Source organism: Mus caroli, chromosome 4 (assembly GCF_900094665.2).
Source record: "Mus caroli chromosome 4, CAROLI_EIJ_v1.1, whole genome shotgun sequence".
NCBI lineage: Eukaryota > Metazoa > Chordata > Mammalia > Rodentia > Muridae > Mus > Mus caroli.
In genome coordinates this window covers 81,656,327-81,679,264 of record NC_034573.1, presented here as the reverse complement: position 1 = coordinate 81,679,264, position 22,938 = coordinate 81,656,327, and the positions used below count along the sequence as shown (strand labels likewise).

The following is a 22,938-nucleotide window of genomic DNA, read 5'->3' as shown; positions in this document are numbered from 1 at the left end:
AAATAAATCTTTAAAAAAAAAAAAAAAAAAAAAGAAAGGTGCTCACAGAAGGGGGAGTGCCTGGAAACCTTAAAGAATGAAGGGGCTTAGAAACTAGATAAGAAAACCCCCCTTTGTTTCTGCCCTGAAACAGAACTGGGCTTGAAATTGGTTCTGCTTTTCTCAGCTCTGTGGCTGTAGGTGGAACACTGGACTCTTGGACCCTTAATTATCTTATATATGAAAGGCCCCAGCAACACATTTTACAGGGTGATAAGATAAGCAGCAAGTTTGTATGGAATGTGTCCATTGTGTCATAAATAGCCAAAAAGGAATTGTCCCTGAACTCTAACCTTGTTAGAGACAAACCAGTGCCTTGCTTCTCTGTTGCTCTGATAAAACGCCTTGACCAAGGCAGCTTAGAAAAGAAAGCATTTATTTAATTGTGCTTACAGTTTCAGAGGGTTAGAGTCCACAATGGTGGAGGAACATGGTGGCAGAACAGCTGAAAGCTCACATTTCATCCATGATCAGGGGCCGGAGAGCACACTGGGAATGGTGTCCTTGTATGTTTTGAAACCTCAAAACCTGCCCCCATGACACACCTCTAAGGCCAACCTCCTAATCCTTTCCAAACAGTTCCACAGACTGGGGACTGAGTATTTAAATGTGTAAACTTTGGAGTGACGTGCTCATTCAACCCACCATAGGCAGATTTGCATTTTCCAAGACAGTTTCTGTATGAACACCCATGGGGACTTAATGGACAAGAGGAAAGTTTAGAAAGCTAGCCTCAGTTGCGTACTCCTTTAGTTTCCAGACTGTGTGCTTGTGGCTATTGACTTTGTCTTGGTTTGGGGAACAAAGTGAAAGAGATTCATCAAGGGCATCCTTCTACATCTGCATACTGCTCTTTCCAGTGTGTACCCCAGCCCCACCCACAGCAGTGTATCCTGAGTACACTTAGTGTAGATTTGGCCTTTCACATACATTAGGGGTATTTATGGAGACTAGCTTTTACTTCTCTGAATTAGGTAAAGGGATTCCACTATCCAGTCTGCTCAAATAACTGTGGATGGATGTTCTGAGCTTTCAGTCTCCATCTCCCCACACTAGTGCCTATAAGGTCTCATTGTTTTCTAGCATTGCTTAAAGCAGGACTTCATTTTCAGGAAATAATCTACGAGTGAGGCACAGCAAAAGCCACATTTGCATTTGAGCACAAAACAGCTTTACCTTTGTCCAAGAAGGTACCTTTTCTGGCATGCACTTTATTAAACCTCAGAGAAATGTATGTACCTCAAAGAATGAGTCCCTTAACAAAAAACATCCGTTTGTGTTAGAGGGAAGGATCAAACCAGAGCTGACCACACTTGCCCAATCAAATATATATCCTGCTACCTCGGTAGCTAAGCTTGTGTCATCCCTCTGTCCCCGAATGACTTTGTTGTATGTTTTTTTTGCTCTGCTCTTTGGAGATTGACATTAACATGTCCAGTCATTCATAGCAGCGCTAGACTTTTTGTATGATAAATTTCTGCATGGTCACTTAGGAGTCTAAAACACAGGGTACTTAAGAAAGGCCTAGTGTTGCAGTTCTCATATTGCCCCTCAGTGTTCTAGGAGTGTGCTGTGGAGGATGAAGAAAGGTGCTGGGGACCCAGGGATATGGGAACAGCTATTTTGATGTTTTCCCAGAAATTGAAATTCTTTAATCCGTTAGTTTCCAAGTTGGATTAAATGAATGGATACTTTGCTGTTCATGAGCTACTGACTTTTAGAAGCTGATATTTAGTACATACATGAAATTTGACATATTTATCGGCAAAATATTACAATTCTGAGCCCTTAAGGAGTAATTTTTTCCTTTGATGTTTTATTCTTCCAGCCAGCTCTGGCTGCTTTTGTGCTGTTAACATTTTATCTCTCAGATTGTTAAATTCATTGTGAAATTCACTGGGTCTCTGAACAGTTACTGTAACTTTAGGAAATACTACCAAACACAAGGAAAGTAGGTAAATAACATAAAAGTCATTTTTTTTTGTTTGTTTTTTTATTTTTTTTTTTCGAGACAGGGTTTCTCTGTATAGCCCTGGCTGTTCTGGAACTCACTCTGTAGACCAGGCTGGCCTCGAACTCAGCCTCTGCCTCCCAAGTGCTGGGATTAAAGCATGTGCCACCACTGCCTGACTGTCAAAAAAATTTTAAAAGATCTAATTAAAATTATGAAATGTCTTAAAGCTATTGACCATTATTTAAGATATGTTAAAAAAAAAGAATTTTCTTTAAATATTTTGGATCATCCCATGCATGAGCACTATGTTGACGTCATTTCTACCCCTCTCTCCCCACTCAACTCCCCCTGTGTTCTCTCCCATTCCTTCTCAGATGCATGGCCTCTTCTATAGTTATTATTGTTGCATATGTATACACAACCTGCTGAGTGTACTCCATGGCTCATGCCACGCGAGTTTAGGGCTGAGCATTTGGGATTGGAGAACCTAAGGCTATTTCTGAGCACCTCCCTGGAGAAGATCTGTTCTCCCTCTCTGCTACCACTGGTTCTTCATCTGAAAGCAGAACCCTGTGAAATTTCCACTGTCCATGTTGGAACGTCAGCTGGTGTTGTTTGTATGCAGGTCTTATTTAGGCAGCCAGATTGTCAAGATTTCATGTGTGTGTAGCATCCCTGTCATGTCTAAAAGACACTGTCTAGAAACAAGCATCCTGGTCCTCTGGTTCTTACAATCTTGATACATCTTCAAAGCTAGGGATTTTTTTTTTTAATTCAATGTCTGTCTGCCAGTAGGCTTTCATATATATTGAAACTGTCATGGGTGTAGTTTATTGAATATCATTTCCCACAAATGCCAAGACTTTAAGTGATTTTCTAGCGCAGGCTTAATTTATTTCTGTCCATGGATCCTTTTCACCCAAGAAATGTACACATATATAAAGTAGGTATTCAAATCATATGTGTGTGTGTGTGTATCAGCTGATAAGTTACAGAGAAACTTATTTTAAAACCAAATAATTTTGTCACTTAGTATATCGACAGTAAAATTTCATACTAATGAGGTGGGCATGTTTAGTTACCTTTACATAGAGAAATCTTGGCGAGATAGTTAATGCTGCCAAAAGAAGCACACTAAGTACTTTTCGGAGTTGATCTGTATTTCTATTTTAATCGTTAGTGGAAATACCCCTTCACATACATACAGAGTTTGCATTAAAGCAGATGTTTGTTTAGGGCCATTTCCGAACTATTTGGAACGGTGTCATAATTTAGAAATGACCATGTAGTGACTTGATACATTACCTAAATGTGCGAATAATTAAACTAACTCTCTAGAAGGTCACTCAGCCCAAAGGCTTAAACATAAGCAGAAGTCCTGGAAAGTGAATAGCTGTCTCCCCTTGGCACAGATTTTCATTTTCATGCAGGAAATTGCTATATTTTACTAGAAATGGTGACTTTGGTCTCAGATGTGGTTTTCACTATTGGATCCTCTGGCAATTTTTCTTTTGAAATATCATCTTTTAAAAGTCTGTTAAAATGTAAAAAATCCAGGTGGGATGGCTCATGCCTCTAATTCACTTGCTGAGACAAGAGGATTACTATTAAGTTCAAAGGCAGCCTAGGCTCTAGGGTGAGTTCCAGACAAGCCTGTAGAGTACGACCTGTCTCCTACAGACATTTAAAATGACTTATGTAATTGATCTACTTCCATTGTCGATCATCAATGGTTCTTGATGATCTTCCCTGTCCAGTAGTTGGACTGTGTAGCTTAGGAAGTGAAGAGAGTGCCGGTCTGAGTGAAGGGAGCAGGATGGGGGCGGGGGCGGGGGTGGGGAGTCCACACTTCTGATTTCTAGCTTTGGGAAGCGTGGATCTTAGAGCTGAAGTAAGACTTGAAACCGAAACCATATCTGGTCAGCTTCTATTTTATTACTTTGTGATGCAATATCTCCTTCATGCTCAGAACAATGTCCTCAGAATAGTATATATATGTATGTGCTCAGGGTCCTACAGGTATGGAGTGGAAAGTATACTGTCTGAAGTACAGTTGGTTGTCTTTGGCCTTTGGATCAACCTTACGTTCACTTGAAGGAAAACACAAGTTTAATTATCTTATATTTATAGTTCCCCATGACTTTGAGGTGATTTTGAACCATGGATGCAAAAACGAAGAACAGTCATCAAAGATTTTAGAATAGCAGCTCCTGTGATTTTATTTCTACCTTAAAAAGTAGATCTGCGGATATAGCTTAGTGGTAGAGAGCCTACCCAGCATGCACAAGGACTTGGCTTCAGTGCCCAGCACAGAAAAAATAAGAAGTAATTATTCTAGACACTTAACATTTTATCTTCAAAGTGCTTGCTGAATATTAATTAACTTTTTGAAACTTTAAAGGAACTCCAGCCAGCTTTGCCTTTTTGTAGTGAATATCTCACTGAAGGCAGGTGGGGTAAAATTGAGCTATAATTGAGCGAAAATATGACTATTAAAATATCCTTATTAATAAGATGCCTGGGCTTCAAAGAGGAATGATCTAAGTGGGGTAAAGTAATGTGCTTCTAAGAAAATAATTTACTTCATGCTGCAGAAAACTGACTAGTGTGGCTTGGCCACATAAAATCCTTTACTGGTAAGCAAAATAGACGGGGTTTAATTTAATTTCTCACTATGGAGACTGTGCTGTGATCCATGGCCTGATATGTTCATTAAGTATTTCTAGATTTGGGACCATTGTTTTTCCATGCTTAACCTGAGAAATAGCAAAAAGTAATAATAGTGAGATCAGAGTTAATCCATCGTAATGACTGGCCTAAAATATTAGCATGGAAACATGTTTTTTTAAAACAAAAATATAGTTATATATTAAAAGTTTAGAATAGCTTGTCATTTTTTTTAAGTAATTTCTGTGGTGAACTTCTGAAACTTGGTTTCACTGGCGGTTTTACTTTTCAGGCCGTTATTCTAATGTGGCACCTTGTTTCTTTATGGCTGTCCTTGCTGCTAATAACCCTCTTCCGCACCATGAACTGATACCAAGAGTGAGTTAATATTCAACGCTGTGGCAATGTGGGAGGAGGTAAATACCAACTATATAAGTAACTCTCAGCTCTGTGTGATCAGGAAACTGCTACAATGTAATAAAAAGGAAGATACTGCAAATATATGTAGGCACACTCTGTAGTAGACAAAGGATCTACCCACAAGAGTATAGTACCAGGAGTGCTGACATGGTCCTTTCTGATGGAGCCTTCATAATCTGGTCTCAGTTAAAAGCAAACATTAGTTCATGCCTTGTCACATGGTGCATTTTCCATAAATGATGTTCCCTGCTGTCAAAGTCAAGATCTTCGTACGTGACATTTTCAGAATACAGATAGCAGAGCCTATTCTTTATTGTTTCTTCCTGACTTATGCCTGAGCAGTTGGTGTGTGGTGATTCTTCATTCTTCCCTAGAAAAGTACCATCTTGTCTTTTCTAGGATTTGACTGGTTGGTTGGTTGGTGTTGATAAAGGGCCTCCTGTATCTCAGGCTGGCGTTAAACTCACTGTAGAGTAAGACTGACCTTGAACTTCTGGTCCTCCTGCCCTCTTATCTTTTAAAAGTGTTTTGGTTAACATTAATTACACATATTAATATGGTTTCATGGATTTTTTCATTCATAAATAGTCAGTGTCCTTGTGTGTGCCCACCTTTCCTTCCCAACCTCTGGAATCACTCTTGTGCATTCAGTTTTTGCTTGCTCAGCACAGGCATCTCTCCTGTGAAGCCTTCTGTGACCCCCTTCCCGTCAAAAGACTTCTGTTTTTCCCTTGTCCTTCTTCATCTTAGACGTTTCTACTTTTGCTTGTATTAAAGTATTGTGCTCATTTTCTCTGCTCATCATCTGTGATGGTTTGAATATGCTTGGCCTGAGGCGTGGTACTAATAGGAGGTATGGCCTTGTTGGAGTAGGTGTGGCCTTGTTAGAGGAAGTGTGTCACTGTGGGAGTGGGCTTTGAGACCCTCCTCTTAGCTGCCTGGAAGACAGGTCAGGCTTCTTCTAGCCACCTTCAGATCAAGATGTAGAACTCTCAGCATCAACTGCACCATACCCGCCTGGACAGTGCCGTGCTCGCCTGCCTTGGGGATAATAGACTGAACCCCTGAACCTGTAGGCCAGCTCTAATTAAATGTTGTCATTTCTAAAAGTTGCTTTGGTCATAGTGTCTCTTCACAGCAATGGAAACCCTAACTAAGACACCATCTCTATGTAGTTGTTAACTATCCATGTTGAACTGCATGGGGCTCATCTGTGCCCTGGAATATAAAAGTTAAGCATTGGGTCTTTATTGAGATGAAATGAAGTATAAATAAATACCACAATTACTAAGAGTTTCTAACATCCAGTTTATAATATAGCACTTTTTAAAATATCCCAGTTTTTAAAAGTAATAGCTTACTTTTGCTCTTTAGAGTTCTGCTTAATGGCAGGAAAAATTGAGAACACATTTAATAAAGGTTTTATCTTTATCAGAGTTTTGCTTTCCATAGTTTCAGTTACTCTTGGACCACTGTGGCTTGAAGTATTAAATGGAAAATTCCAGAAGCAAAGAATTAGTGAGTTAAAAATGATGCCACATTCCTGTAAATGTTCAATATTGTTATTGTTAATCTTTCATTGTACCTAATTTATTATTTAAAGCCTTATCATATATGTAGAAATAGCAGAAGGTATTGGAGCCTTGGAATGCATCCCCACTTAACCGCTATATATTTTTAAAGATAAAAGCTAAAACCAGGTATTACTCGACTTTAGGTTACTGGTGATATAATTTTCCAGTTGTGTTTATTTTGCTCTGGTTAATCATGCTGTGTGGACATCATTATATACCAGTTTAACACTCAGCTGGTTTAGAAGCACTGTTAGATATGGAAATACTACCATACTGATTGGAAAGTGGTCCCCACTGCAGCCCTTCTGTTCGCTCTCCTCTGCTCTGGACTGCTTAGCACCCAGCAATGGCTGGGGAGCTGGCTCCTGACACAAGGGGAGCAGGCACTCCCGGTTCGATCCATTCTGTTTTGTTGTGATGGTGACTTATCTCTCTAAAATAATGGCACCACTGAAACTGGGTTTCTTAGAAGACAACAGTGAAACATACTATTTCACTGCAAAATACGTTCACTACAAACAGAAATATATTTTTTTGACCAAGAAAAATGTCAAGATCCTGTCAGGAAATAACAACTTGGGATATTTTATGGGGGTGTTCAATGAAGGAGTGACTTTAAAAGGAAACAGTATGGGGAGTCCATGGGTTTGTTTGAAAAGAAAATGGTTACGCCTTAAGCATTAGCTCAGTGGCTGCTTAGACCCTATACGGACAAAGGCCCTTCTGAGAAGCTGATTGGCTCGCAGTTGACAGCTACAGTCAACCATTGTACCCCCTAGGGAATGAGCCCAGGGATTGGGCACTCCAGCCTTTCTCCCTGTGGTCTTTTACCAAAGAGTATCCTGGCTGAGCCAAACTGTAAATCAGAAAATTGCCTCTGTAGTTTTTGTTTGTTAGTTAAGATAGCCTCCACAGTAGAGTGTTAATTTGGCGGAGTAAGCCTAGAAGAACATTGGTACACATTTAGCTTTTTTGTTTGTTTGTTTGTTTAATTCCACAATGAAAATTTGTATCTAGAAAAGAATTTTGGAGCCTTAAACGTAGGCTATAATCAGGATATGAGTTGATTATATTCACTTGACAGGTAACCTGAATTGATGTGCAGGGGTGGGGGGGAAAAGCCACAGGGGCATCAAGTACCTGAGAGCATCGGCGAGATGGAAAACCACTGCGGATGTGTGGGCATCTTGAATAAACAGCTCTCTCTCGGCCACAGAGGTCAGCAGTGACAGGAGTGGGTGTGTAACCACAGAGAGCAAGCATCACCCTGATTATCATCAGTTCTTTCTCCGTAGGACCTGTGGGCAACTCATATTCATGAATATTTCAAAATCACCTCAGTGGAGACCTTGAAGAATGTCTCAGGGATACAGCTTAAGCAGTTTATAGCCACTGAGTCCTTGCATGAAATTTCATAAAGAAACCCAACGTAACACACAAAAATAAAACTTCTGCATTTGGGGCGGTGCCCCTCCTTTTCTGATGTGTACCCTGGACACATAGATGATATGATGAGATCATGCCTGGGTATATAGTCTCATGATTATAGACTCTGTCTTCCATGTCTGTAAGTGGAGCCTTCTCCCAGTAGTTCCCAGGCTTCTTCTCATGTTTTCTCTATACTTATTTTATTAGCTAGTTGATAAGGAATTGGTGGTGATGTAATCACCCAGCTATCCGAGAGCCTAATACTTGTGATATCTACTGCAATACATATTGCAGAACTTCTGTAAACGTATTGGTGCTCTTTGCAGTCTGAACTGCTCACTCTGCTGTGTGTGTACAGAGTACAGCAGGTTTTCGAGGGGTGGAGATTCTAGTGGATAGCAAGGGTTGGGAATTTCTGATCTGGTGGGGACCTAGTGAGAGCAGGAGTTCCCAGAAGGAGCAAGTTAGCTTGCTCAGGCAGCATGGGTGTATTCTCAGCTCTACTAGACTGTAAAATCTAGGGAAAATGAAAGCACACTACTTATCTTGAAGGACTCTGCTCTTGTGATATGGAAATCGTGTAAGCTGCTTATGGTTATGTTTTTAAGATAACTTTGTAAATTAGAAATAAATTCAGTAATGAAACTCTAGTGAGACTTGTGTGCGTAGGTGATTGGATGTACAGGGGTTATGTTTCCCACGATTCACCCACTGATGTCTTATGTGTGCACTTACGTGATTACTCTGTTCTGGATACACAAAAAGAAATATAATAGTTATGTTTATTGAAGAGAATAAGTATTTTGACCAAAAGTAATCACATATTTAATGTTTCCAAAGTGACTAAGCTGAGTTATTGTAAATTAGGCAGTAAATTTTAATAGGATTTCTAGGTGTAATTTCAAGAGAATGATATGTCTAAAGGTGCCTGTCTCTTCCATATAATAAGCATCTTTTGATTTATTGTATAAAGACACTTGTATAGCTTGTCTAAATGAGTAAACTGTAACTCATACATCTTTTGTTTACAGTTTCTCTTTTCTGCTATTATAAAACCCGTGTATTGCTAATTCCAGACTAAGTGTCTCACTGGACTGAGAAAGGGCCTTATCCCAGGTGTTCTCACGTATCAGGGCCCTTGTAATAAATGCCTTGCAGTATAGTGTAGCTGGGACAGTGTATCTTCTTCCTGAATGTCTTTCTTTTTCTTTTTTTTTTTAGTAGATATTTTCTTTATTTACATTTCAAATGTTATCCCCTTTCGTGGTTTCCCCTCCGAAAATCCCCTATCCCATACCCCCCTCCCTCTGCTCACCAACCCATCCACACCTGCTTCCCTGTCCTGGCATTCCCCTACACTGGGGCATCAAGCCTTCTCAGGACTAAGGGCCTCTCCTCCCATTGATGTCCAATGCTTTCTGAATCTCAAACATAAACCCAAATTGAAATTACCCAACTAATGCACCCTTCGTCCTTCTTGCCAAAAATTCTCATTGCAGCTATACAAGTGAAAATGAGCGTAAAATTAATTGTAAAATGTTCTTCCCAAATTTCTGCCCTAAAGAAGGCAATGTGCTTATGAAATATATTAGTGGCCATTGTCAGGAAGTCAAACTGCTTTGGTTGGGTGCTACCCTTCCAGAGCAAACATTCTCTAGAATGACATCACAATCAAAATGTCATGCTTGCCCGGCGGTGGTGGCGCATGCCTTTAATCTCAGCACTCGGGAGGCAGAGGCAGGCAGATTTCTGAGTTCGAGGCCAGCCTGGTCTACAAAGTGAGTTCCAGGACAGCCAGGCCTATACAGAGAAACCCTGTCTTCAAACAAACAAACAAACAAACAAACAAACAAAAAAGATGTCATGCTTTAGAAAGAAACAGTCATATTCAATATAGACAAAGCAACAACAGCAACAAAAACACTAAGAGTACGTGAGTGGCTTTGTAAACAAAACTACGATCAATTTTGTAGTAATATACCTGGCTCTGCAAATGACACGTGTCTAAGGCAGAGGCTCCTTTGCCACCTGCAGGAGCAGGCACTTCTTTCTGAGGCTAGAACATTTTTAGATGCCAGTAGAGAGATGTGCATAGTCGGCTGCTGATGCCACCATGGCCTGCAGGGCCATCCAGCTGACTCCCTGCCAGGTCCTCTTTCTGGCACACGTGTTCTCTGACATGGAGCTCATGACCTTGGCTCTCCAGGTTTTCTTGGGGTTTCCTTGTTTCTCTTCTGCATTTGTGTTTGTGGATATTTACTGTGGTACTGATTTATGTATATCCAGAGGACTTTGGTGGGAGCATTAGAAATGTAAATGAAGTAAATACCTAATAAAAAATTGGAAAAAAAAAAAGAAATGCACACACATGCTGAGACTCCAGCTTCTTCCCCCGGTGCATTCATTCCTTGATGGGGTTTGATGTTTTCAGAGTTTAGCTCAGTATGAGACCTCAGAGGTACATATATTGAAGGGGATTCCGTGCAGAGGGAAGTAGTATGTTCTTCTTAACCATTTGCTTTTTGACACAGAGCCTTGCTGTGTATGTGCATCAGTGTGGGCTTGGATTGAAAGCAATTCTCCTGCCTCAGTCTCCCAAGAGCATAAGTTACCACATGCAGCTCTGTTCAGTTTTATGACAGGAATAACATGGAGAGGGGCGCCTTAACCTTGTAGGGCCTTAGGAGACTTGGAAATAATCAAGTTATGATGTCGTGCCTGCATAGTATAGAAAGCAAGGGGAGCCGCTGTGGTTACAAGCAGTTCTGTCCTCTCCTGCAGAGTGTCACCTGGGACTGCTACTCACTGTAGATCACCCGTAGCTGGTGAACCTGGACTTTCCTTCCAGAAGCCTCCTTAGTGTGGCCAGGCTGCGTTCCACCTTGAAACCCCGTCTGGAATCAGCTCCTCTGGAAGCCTTTGGAGTCTTCAGATCTGAATACTGCCCTGTCATTGGTGGGAGTTCACAGCATTAGATTTTAGTAGACCAAAAGCCTATGTGAACAAAAATGGTGATTGAGCCCAAGTTGCTGGCATGCCTTCACCGGTGACACCAAAATGCCCTGCAGGGTGAAACCGCTGAAAACATCTGGGTGTGCATAGTGTTCCTTAGTCTCATGGGAAGGAATTGGTTGTTGCTGCCATGGCATTGGTCTGTTTGGACCACCATTTAGAAAAAATGGCAATCTCAGTTCTGATGAGACAGACAGCTTTCCTGGCTTGCAGGTGACCACTTTTCCTGCTGTGTCTTCATAGACTTTTATTTACTTCCTTCCAAGGCAGGAGTTGGGGGCTAAGGGGGTGGGAGTGGTATAGCAAATTCTCTGGTGCATCTCTTCTTATAAGGTCACAAATCTTGTTGGATCAGGTTATCACCCTTTAGGACCTTCCTTAACCTTAATTACTTTAATTACCTGAGGGCCCCATCTTCGAATGCAGCCTTGTTAGGGGTTAGGAAAGATTCCAGTTTGAGGAGCACAAGTGTTCAGTCCACAGTTATCACTAACTTGTTAATATTTATCCAAAAGGGTAGAAGCTATAACAGGCTGTATGTTAGGTTGTAATAAAGACCTTTCATATGCCAGATGTTGTTGAAAGCTTGTGCAGACATCATTGTATTTATTATAATATATGAGTTATGGTAATATCTCATCTGACTCTCTCTGTGACCATAGAAGGTAGGTATCATTTGTCCCTGGTAAGGACAAGGCTTAGATAAATGAGGTGATTTACTAATGAGGAAATTATCAGCACACTTCCAGGCTAAAATGAGGTTGTAGTCTTGTCATGTGACCTGTGTCATACAGGTCAAGATACATGCAACATAACAGTCGAACATCACAGGTCAACCAAAATAAGTCCTACAGCTCGCTCAAGGCCAGGGTGACAAGTGCAGAGTCATATGGACAGGCTCTAGAATCCATCTGAACGTCATCTTGGCTTTTACTCGTCGTAAGTTGGTGCCAGCACTATCCACCCTGTGCTGTGTGTAGGACTCACCTTTACTCCAGCTCCCTCTTGGGAACTCACTGTGACCAGATGCCCAAGCCTTACTTCCAACAGTGCTTCACATGAACAGGTGTCTGACACTGATGGAATCAGTGACTTCCTTGAGGCCACTAGACCCTCTCAACACCACTTACAGACAGAGCTAATTCCTATTACTGCCATGTTTTCAGAGATTATGTAGGGAAAATAGTCATACAGTGGTACTTTAAAAAGCTAATTGCTTCTCCTTCCCTCTTTCTCACTGGGTTACTATGGATTTAGACAATTAGAAAATGGCTTCATTTTGGCCTTCTTTACTGGAGAGCCTATTAAAGCATCTTCCACATTTTTCTACTAGCTAAAACCTAATTCTGTATAGAATACACTTGAAAATTAAGATGGTGAAGACTTATATTTCTTCCTTCTCTCCTCTAACGGGAAAGAACTCAAGGATGGGTAGAAGGGTGTAACCCTGATAAGTGAGGCTCCCTGAGAGGAGACCAGCCTGATACTCTGTGTGTACTATGAGAAAGATAGACAGTGGGTGGGGATGAGGGAAGAGCATGGGGTGGGGTCCTTCAGCAGTCAAGACAGGGCAAGCAGGGAATAAAACTTGTTTGGGACAGTTCTTCTCTGTATTAGTAGTTGTAGCAGTTATACAGATGTTCACTTGAACCTCATAACTATTCCTAAATTAAAGCAGTTCTGTCTTTAGTCATTTTCTTCCATAGAAAGAATTCTATAAAACTAAAACTATGTAAATGATGGACGTGCCTGTACATACAGTCCTACTGAAAAGGCACTTGGGAAACCTAAGTGATATTATTTCATTTTCTTTTCTGTACATCATCCTTTAAAAAGAAACTCTTTTTTAAAACCTCATAATGTAATTTCCCCCTAAAATTCATATGGCTGAGTTCTTTAGTACAATTTGAAGTATGTGTTTTTGTTTCTATGAGTTAATTTTTATATGCTCTGTGTGTATGTGTGTGCGAGCATATACTTCCCTTCCTCCTTGGAGATTCTCCTCTTATCAGGATATTTGTATATGTAATGAGCTACACAGCGTGTGACATTGATACCTGGAGTTCTTATGTAGATTTTGAGCCCTTCCAGTGACCTGCATATTATCATTGCCCATATCTAAGGAATGGTATTTTTTTCCACTATAACCTATAGATACATGTACGCGTGTATAATATGTATATATCTTTGTTTGTGTGTGTGTGTGTGTGTGTGTGTATACATATGCCTTTTTGCAGCCCACCAGATGCAAGGCAAACACATCTGGCTTCTATCAGTTAGGGAGTAGCTTTAAGCACATCCTGTGAAATTGTCTGTACCCGAAAGTAATCCCAACACATTCAGTAAATGTTATTTTCCCCCCACAGTTATGTTCTTGATTGGACCACAAATTTTTCCATAATGCTGTACTTAAAAACTAGTACATTCTGCTCTTCATCCATAATCATCTGCAACTCCCCATACCAGCTTTCTTAGGACAACTATTTTAAACATGGCACATTAAATAAACTATATTCCAGTTCTACAAAGAGTCACTGTGTGCGGCTCTGCCAGTTTTGTAGTTGCTGTGGTTGAGTTGGTTCCCTTCCTTATCTCTGCATAGGAAGGACAGCAGTGTAGCTAGCTCTTCCTGTGTGTCCAGGACATGTTAGCATTGCTTCTAGAGTGGCCTCAAGTCAGTGTTTACAAAGGAAAACAGACTGCTAGTTTCAAAGTAAAAACTAGTTTGGATTTGGATATTCACACTAATAAAGAGACACAAAAGAAAAAACCCTTTTAGGATATGAAAATTATAAATGGTCCACGTACCTCAAGGGGTTTTACTGCCAGCAGCTCTTATAATTCCACTTTAACTGCTAAGGGCTTGCAATTAGGGATTTGTAATCCATTTTTTTTGTCTTGTTTTATTTTCTAGTTGTAACGTAATTATGATTAGGCTTGAAGTTTATGTCACGAGGGGGATATATTACCAGCAGTCACTTGGAATCCTTGACTCACTGAGTATCATAGAAATATTAAAATGGAAAAACAACCCACAATGTGTAACAATGTTAACAACTTTCTTTACAGGGGTAGTGTAATGGTAAGAGTGACTTGTCAACAGACAGAATGTATCATCATCTGGGTGATAGGTGATAGGAATGCCTGTGGGGATTATCTTGTTTCCGTTAACTGATGTGAGAACATTCCCTGCACATAAAGAGGAGAGTTGAGAAACTCTGTATGTTCTGATAATGGACACAGAGTGAGCAGCTGCGTCAGCCTGGACACCCCACCCCACCACCCACCGCACGGCCTTGACTCCCTGCCATGGTGAACTGCCCTTTGAACTGCAAGCTCAAGGAAATGCTTTCTCCCTTCAGCTATATGAGGTTATTTTATCACAGCAGCAGAGAAGAAACTGAGATGGGGTACAAAACTATCTACTTCTGAACGTTTGAACTATAAATTGAGGCATTTAAAGTAGGGGAACAGGAAGTAGGAGGGAGAGATGAATTACTGTATTACCCCATCTTTCCCTTAAATGAGCCTCATCAAATAGCCAGTAAGTTCTCAGATAATTATTGTCTCTGGTAATTGGTAAATCAAATAATCACCCACCGTCATGCTTCTGTGCAACATGAATCTGAAATTCCCATGTGATACAATGACTCTGAAAAAGGTCATGGGGTGTTTTTAAGTGTGTAGCATGGACCTTCTAACTCGATGTAACCTGTGTTTGCATCGTAATCACAAGCATAACAGGTGAGGAAAATGAAGGAAAAAAATGAGCTTTTTTGTAGAAACTGCTCCATGAAATCTTCATATTATGCTGTATTTTGTTACTTAATCTATTCATTTGACATTCATATTTGAACCATGTGCTGTTCTGGGTGAACCAAGAACTATTAAATATATTTACAATAATGAGTATCATCTCTTAAATATTCTCACATCAATTAGTATCTTTACACTCTTTTACCTGACTCCAGGCAAGAAAGTGAGGGGCTTGTGCAATAGCTCCTTCATAGCCTAGCTGACCAAGAAAAGGTGCTGCACGTAGTTCACGTATTCCACCGAGTGGCTGTATGTGTCATGCTCAACTTTTGCTTCTAGGAAACACAGTTGATGTTAGCTACATCCAAGTGAGTAAATGCCTTACCTCTGTAGCTCTGTTGCACTTTTACTCACCCACCGCTTGTAAGTAATAGTTTTACAGAAACCTAGTAAAGCAGGAAACAAAAGTAATATATGATTCTAGTTATCGTAAAATAATAAAATCACCTAAAATTGTCACTTCTGTACCCTTCATGAAAAATGTTATAAGCATAATCTTGTTAGATATACATTTTACACAGAAATTATCATATATAATGTCATTATTGTGCCTTAATCTTCTATAAGGACCAGGAAAGAATATTTTATAACTACATCATAATTCATTTAGTTGGTGTCTGTAATGTCGATGGACATTCATGATCTTTCTAGCCTTTAACAATTAAGACTAATATTGTAGTGAACATCTTTGAACGTAGAACTTTTTCAGTTGTATTTGTGAAAAATATTCCACTCTGAGAATTCTTGGACTGAAGAGATTTATGTTTAAGAGTCATGGAGCAATGACACATCCACACCCCATGAAGTGACAGCTTACTATTATTAAGGGGCATCTAAATGGCCAAGATTAGCCAAGCAGAATATTATGCTATGCACAATACTGTACAGAGGTCACTGCACTCCTATGGACTATGAAAATGGCTGTATTCATCGTTGTCAGTTTATGACTTAATTTTACTTCGGAACCACCTTGTCATTTCACAATCAGCAAATATTTTGAGATTCATGTTATTCAAGGAATATTTAAAACAGGAACTTAACCACAACCTCCCTGTGCATAACTGCCTTCAAAATTGGACACTCTTAGGACTGCATTGTTACATTAGGAAACAACTTGTGTTTTCAACTAATGGGTGTGTTTTCTCTCCTCAGGTGGAAGGAGAGATTGTGGAAAAACAATGAAGAGGCATGGTATTGGTCCTGTAACTCGGAACTGGAGAGGAGGCAAGATGCTGGCATAGCTGTTGAACTGAGAACCTGCTATGCCAACATATTGCCATCTTTCCTGTCTGACAGCAGCTTGGCTACCTCTGTGCTGATCCTCCTTGTCTTGCTACAAGCCATCCATGATATGTAGGGCCCTACAACTTGGTCTGTCTCACCATGACTTCTCTCCAGTCCTATACCGAATCACTTACTCTGTTCTAGGCACACTGGCCTTTTGGGGCTGTTCTTGGCTGCACCAGGAATATTCCTGCCTCTACTGCCTTGTCTTATCTTTTGGGCATCAGTGGAGAACTCTTTCACCATGGCACAGTCTATAAAACCTTACATGTGCCCAGCCACTGTTCACCTCATGACCCTGCTCTGACTTGTCAGAATCATTGGGCACTACCTGTCCATGTTCATTTACTTGGTTGCTGCTTGATTTCCTGAACCAGGTTGTAAGTCCTTTAAGGGACACCCATCTTCATTTCTGTTCACCATACCCCTAAACCCTGACGTTTGCAAGTCCTCAAGTCATGTCTTTGCGACTCTACCCTGGACTTATTGTGCAACAGAAGTGTCAAATAGTGAGATTTTAATCATGCCATGAATGGCTGTGATGAAACACTGGTTTATAAGTAACAAAGAATAAACAAATGCTACTGATTTCTAAGCCTGCAAACCCAACATCTTAAAGGAGCCACAATAAAGTTATTATCGGGTCTACAACTCAGAGAAGACAAAATATTGTATTGAAAAGAGATTATATTCAAAATAAAAGTTACTTTTGCGGTTTCAGCATGGGTGTCACTTCTGTGTTCTTAGTTAAACCATAATTTTCTCTGATGCAAGATCATACTGACCACACAGGATCCTTGAGGTAAGTTAGTGAGATTAGTCTTAATCATATCTAGATGCTTTTATCTAGAAAATGTATGATGTGCTCATACTGGTAAAAATGTCATGAGTTTTAATTATTTTACTGCCTGGAAGTTGTTTCTTTACTTAGAAGCGGGTGATCTTAAGTGGAAATTCCAGACCTATAGAGCATGTAGCATTCTACATGAAGACACAGAAGTGTTGAAAGCAGAAAATTATCATGGATCTCAAATGTGTCCTCTGGTTCCTTCCCACCCCTACCTTCCTTTTTCTGGGGTTATTTGTTGTCTACCAGCCTGTGGGCTTCATGCATACACTACATCTTTATAATAAGAATGCTGGACTATCTGATATTCATATTGTAAAGCTTTATAGTTTTAGTAAGAAGTTTTGTTCCTAATACACTAAATTTTATATTCACTTGATGCTTCTTCACAGAGGAAAATAACTGTCATTCTTCTTGGCTGGGCATTGTAAGTACTGCACCTAGAACAAACTCAGTATGCTGTGTTCATGCCTCTGAGAGTAGACTGAACAAAGCCCTAAATTTCACAGGTGGGCAGCACAAAGCTGTGGCAATTTGGCCTACATTGTGTGTGTGTGTGTGTGTGTGTGTGTGTGTGTGTGTGTGTGTGTATTCTGTTTACACAAGGGTAAACAGGAGGGCTTATCTACACTTCCAAGTGTAAGATAAGCATTTATAAGGCAATATGATATTCCATTTATAAGGCAATATGATAATTAAATTACTTCAAAATATTAGGTACTTTTTCTGATCTTAGGTATGTATATGTTTGATTCTCTTAGGACCTGGTAAATCTGCCACCTTTGTTCTTTCATTTCTAGAAATAAAGAACACAATAGCAAGCAACACTTGGAGGTCATTATAAATGTCACACTGTTCACGAAGACTTTGAGGACCCCCTTTAACATCTGAGACCTGACAGCCATGTTGCTTTGTTCATTCATTATTTTAACGGGAAAAAAATGTTGAGGAATCAATAGACTAGAGCTTACAACATTGTAAGAACTGCTATTTTTAAAAATATATTTCCACCTATACTTAGTTTTTAAAAGTTGTTGGACCTTGAGGGATTTTGTTGTTGTTGTTGTTGTTGTTTACCTTTTCCAGAGTTGTGACTGCATCCATTGTAGAGATATCCTCTGCCTGCTCCACCTCAGTGCAGCTGATAAGCTGGGTTCCAAGTGGGAATGAACTTGGAAGTGTAGATTAAGCCCTCCTCATCTGAAAGGGTTTGGTTGTAATTTATAAGCACCTGCACTCAACTTGTTATGCCAAGTGGATGGTCATGGAGTGGGGCTTAGCACAGAGAAACATCAAAGAGATGCTAACAAACCAACAGTCTAACTTTACCAAGAGCTTTTACATGTCCTGGATTTTTAAGTGACATTTCATTTCCAGTCACTGGGAGAATTTCTTTTAAAATGCAGATTCCCAAACCATCCCCTAGAGATCTGGATTTAATAGATGTTCACGGAGACCTAAGAATCTCTGTTTCTAATGAGCACCCTGTTGATTTGGATTCTATTTGAGAAGGCACCATACTTTGAAGACATTCAGCTTAGGTCCTAAGTCAGAGGGCAAGTATTTGAAAAGGTAGTTTTTCAGTATGAAAGTTGGCCACAACCATGAGAAGAGTCTGCTTTCCCGCTGTGTCTTTGCTTGCAAAAACTGGAACGGTGTTTTGTGATCATATTGTATCCTCTGAAGTCACTTATATAAACAGCCCATATATCTGTACTCCTGAGCATTGCGCCCGGGACAGCCACAGTGCTTCTGCACAGTTTTTAACTTCCATGATCTTTTCTCCAGGGGCTTACATTACAACTCCCAAGTTGTTTTGTTTTCCTTACTGATTGATATAATGTTGACCCAAATCTTTAACCTCTAAATAGTCACTCTCCTGAAGGTCTACTGTCAAAATGTAAATGATACATGAACTCCCTGAGGCTACAGATGAGGTCTAATTACGCAGAAGGGGAATTTCCAAGGTTTATAGGACTCTCTTAACAGTTGTAAATCTTTCTTTAACCCCAGGGTGCATATCTTAATTGATCTATTTCTCCTTAAGTTTATGTTTTTGCAGATATTTTTATAAATTAGGACAGCATTTCATTTGGAAGCAGTGTTGTGTAATAGAAAGAACTCAGATTGAAATGCAGAAAGATTTATGCAGGCTCCAGCCCCGTCCTTTTCTTGTACTAGTCAGGATTCAGGGCAAATCATTTAATTGACTCCCTTAGTTGTACAGCATGTAATGGCAGGAAAGCTTATGTGAAATATTATAAAGAAAGGGGGTAAAAGGAAAATAACAGCTGTAAAAATGAACTACATATGAAGATGGAAGATAATATATAAAAAGAGACTAGTTATAGATTTTAATAGGAATTTACTTAATTTTTTTCAAAGCCATGAAAATGTCTCAGAATATAAGGGCCTCTGCTGTTAAGCCTAACAACCTGTGTTTGATCTCCAGGACTCTCGAGATGGAGGGATAGGACCATTTTTTTTTCTCTGACCTCCATATTCTTACTGAGATATACATGCAACATGCATACTTGTGTGCACACAGGCACATACACATATAATGTTTTTCAACATCTTCTTGAATTGTAATTTTAAAAAAAGAATTCTGAGTTAAAGGCATATAACTTGTTCTCATCCAATATAAAGTACTTTTCTACTTATCTTTGTCTCAAATTAAATTTCTGCTTCTCATATGTTGCTAAAAACCATATGAGGAGATCAGATGTAACTCAGTAATAGTATGTCAGGGGTTCAGTCCCCAGCACTGCAAGTATATAACAACAGACAAAAGTGCGTAAGTAGAGTTATGGCCATGTATGCCTAAAAGGCCAGTCAGTACTCAAGAGGGAGCGACAGGAGGATCATGATTTGAAAGTCTCTATGGGCTACATAAAAGCATCAAAGCCACACTGGGAGTGTAGCACAGTGACAGGGCACTTCCCTAATGTCAAGGCCATGGGTCCAATCCCTGGCTGTAAAACAAATAAATAGAAATCAAGAGTACCTCGATAATGACTCATGACTCACAATCACTTTCTGTCTCATTGACTTGTTCGATCCAAGTTGAACAAGGTGTAAAATAGAGTGCTGTGAAGTGTCAAACTCTATAGCTAGAAACAAGATCTAAGTAGGTATTAATTTTATATTGTTTATAAATCCCTTCAACTCTTATTTTCCACACCTACAAAACTTTGCTTTGGCAGTAGTTGAGATTTTAATAAAATCACTCTTTTAATCCTGTCTAGAGGACATCCTAATTGCTTACAATTAGGTTGTTGGTATGTAACAGATATGGGAGACTCATCTTGTAGCCATGCTCTTGAGGGGCACAGTAGACATAGCAGGCAAGATTGGAAGCATCCACCCCAGCAGTGCATCGCCTAGCAAAGCTCCAAACCACAGGAGAACCACTGGCCTGCTTTTGGTTTCCAGTGATATGTGGACATTGTTTTCATTCCTATTAAACTACCAGATAGGCTTCATAACAGAAAAATACACAATAGAGTTTCCTTTTAAAATGCAACTTAAACAAAATGTTAAGAAACATATGGTCAGTAAATATGACAGACACTAGGAAAATATTGCTCTTTTTTTTAACTTTGGGAAACTAAAGTTAAAGTAAAATCATATGGGGGAACCCCCTGGGGAAAGTCTCCTAAAGAACAAGCTAAAATTTTACCTAAAGTTTCTCCAGTGTATGATTCATTTTGAGATATGAGGAGTGTTTGTGCATGAAGGAATTTTTAAAGTGAGGATTAGTGTACTTTGCCTAAAAATTATGCACACACTCATCCACCCCACCCCCAACACACACACAGTTGTTGTATTACTATTAAGGGTTAATATCACTTGGCAGATCATAAGGAAAGAGGCCATCCTAATTGCTTACAATTAGGTGGTTGGTGTGTAACAGGAAAGTAAGGACTCAGTCATATGGGAGACTCATCTTGTAGCCATGCTCTTGAGGGGCACAGTAGACATAGCAGGCAAGATTGGGAGCATCCACCCCAGCAGTGCATCTCCTAAAGAACATTGTCGGTAAATGATAAGCAGGTTCAATTAGAAGCTGACTCGTCAGTCTAAGAGTTTGTTTGAGTAGTTCTCTCGGTGTTTGTATTTTCTTGGAGATGAGATGATCTTCACTGTCAAACTAGCATTTTACATCGATGGAGGTGCATGATCTGCAATATGCAACAAAAGCAGAAACCCTTTCTGTGTAATCTAGAAAGCTTGCAACACCTTAGTTTACATTCAAAAAAGAGATAGAGCAACGAAAGACAAACCAGTAAGAGCAGTTGCTGTGTGGTGCCTGTGTACCTGCCATGAGACCTTTGATTTAGAAAGGTATCATCAAAGACCATTTGTCCAAACTTCAACAAGAAGTCTAGACATACCTACATGGAGAAGAATCAAGTATGCATGGGGAAATGAAAAAGGGGAAATGGAGTGCCTGAGAAATGAGCTGTGCTTTGCATTAGTGGTTTGCATACTTAGAAATGTCCTGCCTGATTGCTTAACTCTGCAGAAAAATAAGGGACTTGATTTGCTGATTCCAGATTAATTTCCCATAATGGACTTCAGAGACTTAGCATGAAAACCTTTGATTTCCTTTCTTCCTGGGTTGGGAGGCAGGGATCGTTGTAGACATCCAACTCGGGTATACTGAAAAGAAAGATCATGTTGAGAAAGGTTAAAAACCGAAAAAAAAAAGTATGATGATAAAGTACAATAGATCAATAGATACAGTCTCAAGCTCAAGAGAAGAAATTCCCACTTTAAAATGTTCAGTTTTTACATGGATATTTTCTAAACATTTCTCTAAACACATTCTAAATGGTCATGTTCTTATAATTGTTTTCAACCACGTAATTTTGCATATATAATTGTCTTAATACTTGAACTAAAAGTCAAGGTTCTATCAGTATTCTCACCTTGGGCCTGGGAGATGTCTCAGTTGGTAAACTTCCTGCCGTTCAAGCTGGAGGATCTGACTTCACACACACACACACACACACACATACACACACACGTACAACATCACCTGCCTGGAATCCCAGCATTGAAGAAGCAGAAATCAGAAGGTCACCAGAAACTTCTGGGGTATTGATATATGAACTCTAGGTTGACTGAGACCCTGTCAGACAAAATACGGTGGAAAACAAGAGACTGAGGAAGACTCCACACTAATTGCCTCCATGTAAACCTGTACCAAATGAACACAAAGAAAATTCTTACCTAACTTACTCTACTAGATAGAATCTTTCAGTCATTCATCCAAAAGTCTTTAATCCATCCTCATAAAACATGTGTAGCACCTTCCCACTACTTTCAGTCAAAAGAAAACAGATAAGCAGGCTACATGAGGAGTTTAAGTGGCATAGTGTATGGAAATAAGGAAAATACAATCCAGGAAAGAGGAATTTGTGTTAGTTAAGATTGAAATTAGATGTATGGAGTATCATTGTAAGGCAGCAGGCAGGTGTGGGATTTCAAAAGTTGCAGATTTTTAGTACATCAGGGACAGAAATGTCTGGAATGTTCATTGTAGTGAGGGGAAGAACAGATCATATACATTATACAAGCAGGGACCACACAGCTCTTCTAAGCCTGACTAATGAGCACAGCTTTTAGGAATGTGATGACTGCTGTATCTAAAGTCATTGTCACATAAAATGAGGTTTATAATTTGTTACTGTTTCACTTTGATTTTAAGACAAGGTCTCACTCTAGCCCTGGTTGGCCTGGAATTTTCAATGTAGACCAAGCTGGCCTTAAACTTACAGATCTGCCCATGTCTGCCTCCCAAGTTCTTGGATTAAGGGCCAGTACCACCATGCCTTATGAAGTTTTTCTCTTGAATATTCAGATTCTCTCCATAGGCTCATTCACTTTTT

General features: G+C 39.8%; 1 long non-coding RNA gene across 2 annotated transcripts in view; it reads left to right on the top strand.

Annotated features, from left to right (window-relative positions):
- Positions 1–17,270, top strand: part of LOC110293748 — a 32,886-nt gene extending 15,616 nt beyond the window's left edge. Inside the window, exon 3 of one of the 2 annotated variants that reach the window (XR_003836399.1) lies at positions 16,063–17,270. This is a non-coding gene — a long non-coding RNA (uncharacterized LOC110293748). The remainder of the gene's footprint in view (positions 1–16,062) is intronic. The other variant, XR_002377844.1, reaches the window with a different exon arrangement.
- Positions 17,271–22,938: the final 5,668 nt, after the last annotated feature.